A 12,000-nucleotide genomic window follows, 5' to 3' on the forward strand; every position below is an offset into this window, starting at 1 on the left:
GTGAGATAGAATCGTCGAAATGTGGCGTCTCACCCCTTAGTGAGATAGAAGCGTCGAAATGTGGCGTCTCACCCCTTAGTGAGATAGAAGCGTCGAAATGTGGTCGTCTCAGGATACTGAAACGAACAGTAGAAGAATTTAATATATATATATATATATATATATATATATATATATATATATATATATATATATATATATATCAAAGGAATAAAAATTACTTTCATATTCTTTGCATTACTTCGAAAATAAGTCAAAGGTAGTAAAAAAAAAAAAAAAAAACTCACAGTGATGTTGCTTTTAACTTAGAAATTTGTCTGATACATGATATATACTAAATGAAAGCTGTTTAGGAATTGAATACACATTGACAAAACAAAGAAACAAGAGCAAGAAACAAGAAAACAAAGCAAAAACGAAATGAAATGCGATCCGTTAGCTACGGTTGTGAAATGTAACTGCTTTACAAATATGACACTGGTCATTAACGGGTTAATTTTAGCTATTTTCCTGTACCATATTTAAAGAAAGAATTTAAATGATATAATACAAAGTTTTTCAAACATTTTGTTAGAATATTTCAAGACTTTTGATTTTTTTCATTTAAATAAAGGAAGAGATTAAAGCTTTTTATCATTGATAAATATTCTTTGACAAATATATATCGTTACCAGTGGACTGGCATGCTCTAATAATCCTATAAATTCGAAAAAGTTTTCATATTATACCTGTCAATAAATTTCTGTATGCAATGGTTTAGCGAGTAATAACTGTCAAATAGTAATCAATAAGCTCTTGCGAAGTTCCATTTTGCCATTATCCGGTTATTTCCTAAGTATTCGATCTTCCCCTTCGTGGAGATTCTGAAAATTGGAAATGGATACTTCATCGTAATTGAGCAATAGAGAAATGCAGAAGGGGAATTTAAATAAAGGATAGCATTTATTAAAACAAATGGGAAAATAATAAAGAATAGTGTGTGTGGGTTTTTTTTTTTTTTTTTTTTTCCTTGCAAATCGAATTTAATGATTTTTATTCGCAAAAGAATTTTCAACGTAGAATTGAAATTTATTGAAAAGTATATTTATCATAGACTTTGTTTTATCGATCTAATCGTTTCGTATTTAAGCCTTATTTATTCTATGAATTATTTTTGTTGTTAACTCTTTCAATGCCAGTTTTTTCTTTTCCAAAATTAAGATAATTTAGAGCTCTAATGGGTCAAATAAAGTATAAATAGCTATATTCTGCTAAAATAAAAGTAAAAATTAACTATAGGTGCAATTTTTGAGATGGGTTATATGTGTTCCAGTAGTCTTTTTAAATGAGACACGTGTGTCCCATTGGGGTTGAGATGACCACAGAAAATACATTGAAAAGTTGTCTCCAGTTTGTATAGTATTTTAAAAACAATTTTATTGCAAGAAAATTCTTACCAATTACATATCCAACATTATTCATGACATTTCTATGTATAATACATTGTAAAACAATTTTTGCAGATTGCAACTTTACTCAAGGCACATACAATTTTCGTTCGGGCTTCTTTATTATTATCTTATAACTAAGATGCAGTTAAAAATTACACTAACATATGAATTTAATCACAGAAAACCATTGGGGCATGCACTTCAATAAATTCTTCTCTTACTTATCTCTTTGGATGATTTAAAAATATCAGTGGGACATATATGTCCCGGTGGGGCCCAAAGGATTAAAACTGATGTTGTCGTGTCCGCGTTACCACGGAAAAGGGTTGCAGTAGCTTCTGAGGGTAAAGACCCCTGAGCGCAGAAGTCTGACTTCTAGCTCATATGAAGATGAAACTCACACACATTCGCTTGCACAACGCCGTTTTACAGGGGGGCACATTCACACACCTCACGGATAGAACACAGTACAACCATGCCCGAACCGGGACTCGAACTCAGGACTCCCAGATCACGAGGAGGACGCGCTACCCTTATGCCAGGACACCGGCGGATTAAAACTATTTATTTTTTATGTTTACTTTATAGTTTGTTTCAGAATTCAAATAACAACGGGCTGCAGAGATTTCCCAAAAACTTTCTCTCATTCTTTATAGTAAAACTGTTATCCTAGAGAACGTTGAATGTTTTTGCATGGCATTGGTGCACAATATTTATGAAATATTAACCTTTGTCATGAATTTGACATTTTTACTGAATTTATCGTGTATTCTTTGCGAGATTTTTGGATAATCGATTAATCTCTGGCCTGTAGTTAATAGTATCTAAAAATCGAATTTGTGGTTTAAGGGCGTTTTTCTCAACCAATTAAAACTAAAACAAAAAAAAATCTTACAGAACTACACTTGTAATCATAAAATCACATACTTAATTTGGTATATTTACACTCTAATATATTTGCCATGCCAGAGAACGCCCAACATTGCATTGGTGTACGATAGTATAATAATTATATTAACTTTTAAGTATTAAGTTTTGGCGTGGATTTAGCATTTTTACTTAATGTATAATTGCTTGGCGCATTATTTCACGAAGAATCTATGGTACGCGTTTGTAGTATCCAGAAATCGAATTTGTGTTTTAGCCACGTTTTCCACTACCGATTGAAACAAAAATCCGACACAAAACTGCACTTTCAGTCACAAAACCCATGCCAAATCTGATATAATTAAGTCAAGGTGTTTTTGAGTTATCGCATTTATATATTTCTGAAACTGCATACCTACGTGCGGACAGCCTCTTGTTGTATTTGATTCTAAATTTGATAAGTGTCTATACTATAGATGTTAAATCTGTGTACCGAATTTTATCAATTTAGGTCTCATCGTTTTGAATTATCGTGTTAATTTAGATTTTGCTCAGGATTGGATAGAATTCTATAAATTTAGTGTATAGTCCATGTATTAAATTTCATCTACACTGGTTAGTTAATGTCAACTAAAAACTCTACATGTGGTAGGTTAACATCACCAATGAAAACCAATGAACTGTGTTAGCAATTTTCTTACTGCTTGTTCCACTCTTCCTACCACTTAATCTGCGGTTAATACTAATCTACATTAGTCTATACTATAGATGTTAAATATGTGTACCGAATTTTATCAATTTAGCTCTCATCGTTTTAAATTATCGTGTTAATTTAGATTTTGCTCAGGATTGGATAGAATTCTATAAATTTAGTGTATAGTCCATGTATTAAATTTCATCTACACTGGTTAGTTAATGTCAACTAAAAACTCTACATGTGGTAGGTTAACATCACCAATGAAAACCAATGAACTGTGTTAGCAATTTTCTTACTGCTTGTTCCACTCTTCCTACCACTTAATCTGCGGTTAATACTAATCTACATTAGTCTATACTATAGATGTTAAATATGTGTACCGAATTTTATCAATTTAGCTCTCATCGTTTTAAATTATCGTGTTAATTTAGATTTTGCTCAGGATTGGATAGAATTCTATAAATTTAGTGTATAGTCCATGTATTAAATTTCATCTACACTGGTTAGTTAATGTCAACTAAAAACTCTACATGTGGTAGGTTAACATCACCAATGAAAACCAATGAACTGTGTTAGCAATTTTCTTACTGCTTGTTCCACTCTTCTTACCACTTAATCTGCGGTTAATACTAATCTACATTCCTTAATATCAACTCCTTGAAAGCAAATTTGTCCTTTTAAGGTTCACCACCTTAAATCCTTTAAATTCCTCGGCCAATCGATCTATAAAAATAAAGAAATTACACGCTTGGATAATGTATTGAGGGAAGTTTCGAACAAAACGAAAAAAGTTTTGCTCTCCGAACAAGCAATGGGCGGGCGAATCCCTCTCTCAGTCAGAACTTAGCCGGCTCTCTTCTGTTTAACTAGAAAAGATGATTGAACTTTTCGTTGCTTAGCAACCGGAACATCCGGGTGCTGCTGCGAATCTTCTTTTGCTTTTTCATCCGTCATCTCTTTGGAGAGCGAGGTTTCTTCTCTTTCCCTCTTTTTTTTATTCGTACCCATCTCTCGGAAGGGAGCGCGCGCTGCTCGTGATGGTGGTGGTGTGAATGTGCATAGCGTGACTCGGTGGCCCAATCTCGGATGACAACTCTTTTGTTATCTGGTGAATGCTTCCTCTGTTGGCGAGGTGTGTCCCGTTATTAGACATGCCGGGTGATCTGAAAAAATAACGGGGCTGTCTTCTGTCATTGTTTGCGATATGTACTGTATTTGAGGACTTTTTTTGGATTGTACGTCTAGTTTTTGTACCATTGACACGTAAGCTTTCATCTTTTTTTTAAAACGCTCTTTAATTTCCAAACCTTTACTCCAATATGTTTTTTCCTATTTATATAAGTATATGATTTAGACATTTTACGTTTCTAAGCAATTCACGGTATGTGGCTTCTGTTTTTAATATATTGCTAAATTTCTGCCCCATATTTCATTTAATTGTTATCTGAATCAGTGTGTTAATAATTTATAAACCATTTAGTGATGCTTATAATTTATTTTAGATTAATTTTTTTTTTATTTTTAGTAATTTTACATATAAATAAAAATTTAGCGCTTAATATAGTACTTTAATTTAACATATATTTGGTGTTATATAACACAGAATAACATGTAATATAAAATATATTCTTCAGGAATTAACATATATTTCTAGATATGTTTTGAATTTTTTTATTTGATTAGTTACTAGATTAATTTCACACTAAATTTTTTGATTTAAAATTATGGAAATTTCTGGGAATACAAAGATTTAAAGTTTTTTTTTTTTTTTTTTTTTTTTTTTTTTTTTTTGACGCTATACAATGAACTATGTGTATATGGATAGTTCTCTATGTAAAATCTGAAAATCGCAGAAATAATAAAGGTGATGAAATGTCCAAAACATTTATGATTACAGAGTTTTCAATCGTACATACTATGCCAGTTATACTCGGCAAAGTATTAATATTATTATTCACAGGATTTGTATTTTTACAAATTTATTTGTTTAGAAACATTTTTTTTAATCAACCTGCCTGCGCCCTCCACCCTACAAGCCCAGTGACCTTACTGTATATAGTCGGAAATCCTCTGTCCTCTGGAAATCCGCCACTGACATAATATACTGTTTTCTGTTAACTTTTATTACATAATATATTTTTATTAAATAATTTAATTTTACTTAAACCCCTAAAGGGGCTGTTTAGAAAAACTGGATTAGCGAAAGTAGGGGGGAAAAAATCTTGGGATTAAGATTTTGTTAAAATCTGATAAACAATAATTTTTATTGTATTTTCCAAACATAAACAAAAGATATATAAATAAAAGAGCATAAAGCGAAAAGCGAAATTAAACCGAAATAAAACAGAAAGGAAGAAAATGCCTGAAACATATGAAAAAAAGGATAGAAAAGTTTAATATTTAAGATAAAGGAAAATAAATTCAAAATTAGCCTTAATAGATATATTTTTTAAACTCTAATATCTCCTGAAAAATTTACAAAAACTTTATTATAAATCAACTCATTAGAATTAATAAAATTTGCAACTTTGTAAAAAATCTAATCAAGTGCTTAATAGATAATCTCACTATCGATAGTCTTCTGTAACATGTTCAATATAAATCAATCGATCTTATTAACTCAATTAATTATTTAATATAAACCAATTAATCATAAAAATGAATCAATCTGTTGAACTTTTGATTAATGGCTTTAAGATTAAGTGATGGATTGTGTATCAGTATGACATTGGTACAATTATAAATTTTAGAAAAGATAATATTATTTGATCCTTGAAATCATAATATAAAATCTGAATTTTTATCAGAATATAAGTGTACAAAATAATTTTTTTTTTCATAATTTTTCCAGACATCCTTTAACTTCTTTCCTTTTTACACCACTTCATTTCAAATATAACTCCTCTGTCATTATCTTTTGTCGCACGCTCTAAAAAGGTATTAGCTCTCATCTGGGAACTCGCACAAACACGCGCCAGTAGTCCCTAAATGCCGCCTGACCTTTCGGCCGCTTAGAGAACATGATGTATCTTCTTAAATTCTTTTCCCTTTGTGATGTACCTACTTCCTCAATTTCTTCATTTATTGTGCCCAATATATTTTTATTTTTGATTTACTTTGGTCTGTTTTACACTTTCCTTTAAGATTGTTTATTTTGTATCTCAGCCTTGCATCGCTTTTTCTATCTTTCTGCATTGGTCTGCTGTAGTATTTGAAGTAAAATTAATGTTTTATTTAATTGTTCGAGACTGTTTGCAGAAAACGCTGTAATTTCTATTGCTATCTGGATTAATTTCATCCCCTGATGAGCAATGAAGGCGTCATTCGCCATGTTTCACATTCTGTTTTCATCATTTAATGTTGATTCACTATTTATATATACATACTCATCTGTTAATGTGAAATTACATTAAAATGTTTCCTTTACGCCGATTAGTCTGTTTTTGCAATTTTGTAACCTGGTATGCATATCTGACTCGATAATTATTCTATAAAATAGTAAAATTTGACTATTTCCTTCTCTCTCATATACATATATTGTTTTACTTGTTATATGTGGTATTTTGTACTCAAACAAAAAGTAACAATAATAATAAAGAATGGTTTGAAAAATTGACCTTTCTTGCCGTTTTTGATGACCATCGTGTTATGAATAACGTTAACAATTACAGTCTCGTACGGGTAGAAGAAACTGATATCCAAATAATTGACAGAAACCTAATTATTAAAAAGGTAAACCAAAATACTTTGAAAGAAGGTTTGTGATTTTTTAATGTTAAAGTTTTGTATTTGTTTGTAAATCCAACAGAATGGTTCAAATTTAGTAGTTTCTACATCCAGATTTTAAATATGTATCAAATTTTAAGCCAAATCAATCGATAATAAGGAATATGTATTATGCACTCTGTTTTCTTCATTTTACTCTAAAGCAAGACATAAAAGCAGCATTATTCTCAAAAGTCTCTTACATACGCTCTACTAATTCATATTAAATAAAAAATCACAATATATTAAGGACGAGGGAAATTATTGTAGAACAATATAAATAATGAGATAAAAAGAATTAATATTGGTGAACAGAACAAAAACGACGTACAGGAAAAGGCCAGTTCAGATAATTTTTTTAACGAATTTTATATATGCTATTTGTGAGCCTTTGAATGCATTATTGCAATCATTTTCGATCTCGTATTCATTAATGCTTTTCGTGTGGAATTTATGAGTTGAAACAATGCCTTTATCATACAGATATATATATATTTACGAATGGTTAGAAATTGCATATGAAGATTCTATGATATAGTATCAAAAAAAAAAAAGAATGTTAGAAAGTTGAGTGTTTTAGAGGGTCTAAGAATTAACTATCCGCGGTTTAGATTTGGGTTTTGTCAGTGAATTATGCTCAAGAATTCTAAACCAGATTGATAAAGGGTATCCCAAAATTAACGCAAGATTTGAATTTGCCACCACTCGTGCAGTAAAGTGTTAGCAAATCTGTTAAGAAATCATTTGATAGCTGATAATTTGGAGTTAATAAGAATAGAGTGTTACACGATAGAACAACGGTGTTAATGCAAGATTTGAGTTAAATAACAAACACAGTTTTTTTTAATTTAAATTGTTGTATTTTTATTGAATCGTAAAGTACATAGGATAGGGTTATGTATGGAATAACATATAAGGCAAATGGCCTCCAAGACGCACACTTTTGTCGAAATTTTCCGTGACCGTTTTGCATAAATGTGGCTGAATTTCGTTCACGCAACATTAAATTTCTTCCTTCAATGCGCACGTGTTTGTGGATTTGTTGGCATAGACCTTTGACTTCAAATAGCTCATGAATTGATGGGCCTTCAAATCATGGGCTATTCAAATAGTCATGATCGAGGGAATTAACAACATTGGACTTTTTTAAATCACTCGATCTAGGGGGCCAATTTACAAATTTTGGAACTGTGGTCGTCAAATTTTCCTTTATTTAAAGTATTCTTCGACAATGAAAACGCTTTTTTTCTGTCATGTAACATTCCATTTTTACTAACCCTATACTATCAGCTCTCAAATGGTTTCTTAATAGGGTTGCCAACACTTTCCTGCACGAATGGTGGCAAATTCAAATCTTGCGTTAATTTTGTGACACCATTTATTATAATCAAGAATCTCTTGGTATCAAATGCACCATTGCTTCTCTTAGGACAGGGATTTCCAAACTGTGGGAATCGAACCATTTTTATTTTATTTTATTTTATTTATTTATTTTTATTTTTTTGGTGGGTTGTGACAAAATCTTGAATGTATATGTATCTAGCGCACCATAATTTGCAAAAAATGTAGTTAAGGCTTAAAAATCTGCATCAGGGCACATTGTAGCAACACAACAGCAAAAAAATCACGTAATAGGTTTATAAGCTAATTGTGAAAGTTCAGTGCCTGTCCATCTAATTAGAAATTCCTTTTTCCTATGGATGTTTAATTCAGTTTGGAGAACATTAATTTCGAAGTTGTTCGTTATCATTTATATAAACATTTTTGATGAGTATTTTAAAAAAAAACAGAAGCTCCTGTAAAAACTCTTTCTAAAGAACATGAGCTGTTTATCTTTTTAAAAATGACTCACTGTGAATGATATGGATTGTGGTGATTCACTATGAATGATGTGTGTTTATGGATTCAGTTTTTCTAAAAAGTGCTACCCGATGTTTGAAAGTTTTCGAACTCTTTATCTCAGGATCTTGCTTAAAATGCCATTTCCATATAATATAAAGACACTGATGTTTTCCTCTTTGGAACAAACTGGTGCATTTTTTAACCAAGTAAACTGAAGCATTGAAGATAAATTATTTCCACTCTCGTCTGTTGACTCCTCCTTCCCTTGGTTAAACTGTGTGTATTTGAATTATCCCAAGTATTTCGAAAGCGTGCTTCCTGCATTGTTATTATTCGAACAAATGTCTCATAAACTTAAGCGCGTGTTAATGCCGCTTTCGTTGCTGTCGGAATATTTGGAATGTTTCATGCTTGGGCAGCCATGGGTGCGCACCGAGGTTTTAGCAGTGTCTCTTGAATATGAAAAGAGGGCTTTTAAGTTATCATCGCTTCTCTATGGTGCTTGAACCTTATGAAATTTTTATTGAATCTCATAAATATGTGATGTTTGCAGCAATCGCCTGTTTAAAAGTCTTTTATCCCTCTATTTTTATTGTGGAAGAGTTTTATCAAAAGTTCTAAAGATATGTAAAATATTGGTTCATTCCGTATCTTTTGTAAGGAGGATTTTAAGTAATCCGTGAAATGCTTTTTTGAGTTGTCACGCCTGTGTTTATATTATGTGATAAATTATGTCTCGAAACTAGTCTCGCTTTTATTTCATTTGATTTCTAACATTTTAGCCAATTTTTTTTTAGATCTAAAATAGAATGGGTATTCTGTTTCAAATTGTATGTATCATTTGAACAATAATTTAAAAATAAAAACTCCATAAAATAAAATATTTTTCTGTCGTCCATTTGGAATGCAAAGATAGTTTCCTTTCTGCCTGTCTAGGTTAAGTGTAGAAAAGGGCGGACCTATCAAAAGTGATATCTGGTGTAAAGTTGATTTACGGAGCCTCGAACCAGATTTTGTTCAACAAAATAAAGCTAAATAATCCATCTTATCTTAATAATTATTACATTGCACAAGAATAAAAATGATTCCTTCGTAAGCTTATAAAATACAACTTGATGTCGAATTAATATATTAATATCTGGAAGATTTGGCTCGGCAGGGTTTTTTTTTAATAGTGTTTTTTTGGAAAAAATATTTAATACGAATCATATACTAATTACATATGAATATTTTTCAATCATACTTCATTTCAAATCCATCAGAGCCATCTCATGGAATTTTAAGATGGCAGTAGATTACCATCCTATCTCTAATAATTAATTATTAAAAAAAATACTGTTTTTTGTATAAAATCGGGGGGGGGGGTTCCCAGGAAAGAGACACTTATATGTTTTATAATAAATTCTTTGATAATTTTTTCATAATTTAGGGGGAGTTGATCTTATTCGAATCTGATAAATAAAAGGCCTTAAGGAGTAAATCGATCTTGACTAATAATGGATCTAAAGGAATTTTTTTTTTTTTTTTTTTTTTTTTTTTATTGTTTAAGTTTTAAAGGACTCAATTTTTCTTAGATTGGTGAATGTAAAATATCAAAATTCTCGTTATAATATTTAATGTATAGATATATATTAATTAATATGTATAATAGGTTCTAAAGGTGGAAAATGAAGTCATTTTAATTTTGCACAGTTAGTTAGAAACGTGGAGCCTTTTGCTTTCGCTTCGTCCATAAATTTTGTCCGTTCCTTATTGTAAATATATATGTACTGCTCATTTACGCGAAAACGATACCCGTGACGTTTTTGAGTTATGTTTAAATATATAGGAACAGACAAACAATCTTCCCTTGGATGTTCTACACCCTCATTGTGGTCAAAATGTATAAATTTGTTGTTTATATACCGAATTTCATCCTTAGCTTAAAACATTTATAGTTATTTGAGTAGTAAACTATTATCTATAACTATATGTAGTGTCATAATACCAAATATGCATTTTTCGGACTCCGGAAAACCTAAAGCATAAAGATGTCGAATTTTAACAATTACAATGCTTTCACTTTGTGTACTATGTGCCAGGAAGTAAGTAGTGGGAGTGGTCTCTTCAAAACTTTCTCGCATACTGTAACTTATAAATTTATCATGCCAGAGAATGTTTTACATGGCAGTGGCGTACAATAGTTACAAAATATGGTGGGAATTCAGACTTTTTACTGAAGGCGAATAATCCCTGGTATGCATAAATAGTATCCAAAAATCGAATTTAGCCGACGTTTTTCTCAAACAATTGAAACAAAAATGTGACATGAAACTCCAATGGTAGTCACAAAATCCTATACAAAATTTTATATATTTATGCCATGCGTTTTTGAATCATTGCGTTTACACGTTTCTGAAAATACAGACCGACAGACAGTCAACCCGTCATTGGATTTGGCGATGAATTTGACAGCCAACTACATTGCAGATGTTAAATCTTTGTACCGAATTTTATCGATCTCTCTAGCTGTCTTCGTTTTGTAATTATCGTGTTAGCCTGACTTAGGACAGACAGATTTCCATTGAGCAGATTTTACTTAAAATTTGATACAAATCTGTGAATTTCGTGCGAAGACCGTATGCCAAATTTCTTAAGCTTATAGCTTTTTTGAGTTATTTTTGTCACAAACAGACAGAAGGGAGTTTTCCCAAAAATGTGTCAAAAATCCATCAAAATCCCGAATTCGAATTTTTTTTTACGATTACTATACTTTCTTTATACTGCGTGTACGAGAAAATAATAATAATAATAAAAGGTATTATCATTCATCAGTAATTAGTCTTGAATGATTCGTGCGTTAGTGTTTTTCGCGAATCTGCAAAATCACGTATATTGTCTCCATAAATACGAGCTCTTTCTTTTTGTTAATTTTGTGAATATTGGCCCTACATATCTGCACGAAAACGAGCAGAACGATGCAAAGTCATGGATATCCCTTGAAAATTTTATGAAGGAAAACTTATCCTCATGCTTTATTCATATCTCGGTAATTGCATTAGTGCATCTTTCTCTCAAAAAGATTATCCAAATGATGGAGGGGTGGGGGAATTCACATTTTCAATTAAAGGCGTGGTCGTGCTTTCCCATTCATGAAGCTCTGTGTTTCTTTTGTTTTTTCCTTCTTTTTGCATCACGTTTCTTCTGTTGGAGTGTGGAAATCGCCCAATTAACCTGTAATTTTACTACAACTTTGTAACATTTCGCCGCAATAAATCATTTATCGATTAAGTCCGAGCGAATTTAAATATTTATATCTGAATTTTTTTTTTTTTTTGGGGGGGGGGGTCCTTTTACTTGATGTTTAAGGTGTTTTTGAATTAGATTGTAATTGTCCAAAATTCAAAAGGGAAAAAAAAA

The 12,000-nt window shown here is 31.2% G+C and overlaps 1 protein-coding gene across 4 annotated transcripts in view; it reads left to right on the top strand.

Annotated features, from left to right (window-relative positions):
- The window catches only part of LOC129971361 (protein kinase C and casein kinase substrate in neurons protein 1-like), a 114,995-nt gene that overhangs the window by 28,523 nt on the left and 74,472 nt on the right, over positions 1 to 12,000 (top strand). Inside the window, exon 1 of one of the 4 annotated variants that reach the window (XM_056085051.1) lies at positions 4,004 to 4,257. The exons of the other annotated variants lie outside the window; for them this stretch is intronic. The gene's annotated coding sequence lies outside the window, so the exon portion shown is untranslated. Of the gene's footprint in view, positions 1 to 4,003; positions 4,258 to 12,000 lie in introns of those variants that run through there. 4 annotated transcript variants of the gene reach the window in all.

Source organism: Argiope bruennichi, chromosome 6, assembly GCF_947563725.1.
Source record: "Argiope bruennichi chromosome 6, qqArgBrue1.1, whole genome shotgun sequence".
NCBI classification, from domain to species: domain Eukaryota; kingdom Metazoa; phylum Arthropoda; class Arachnida; order Araneae; family Araneidae; genus Argiope; species Argiope bruennichi.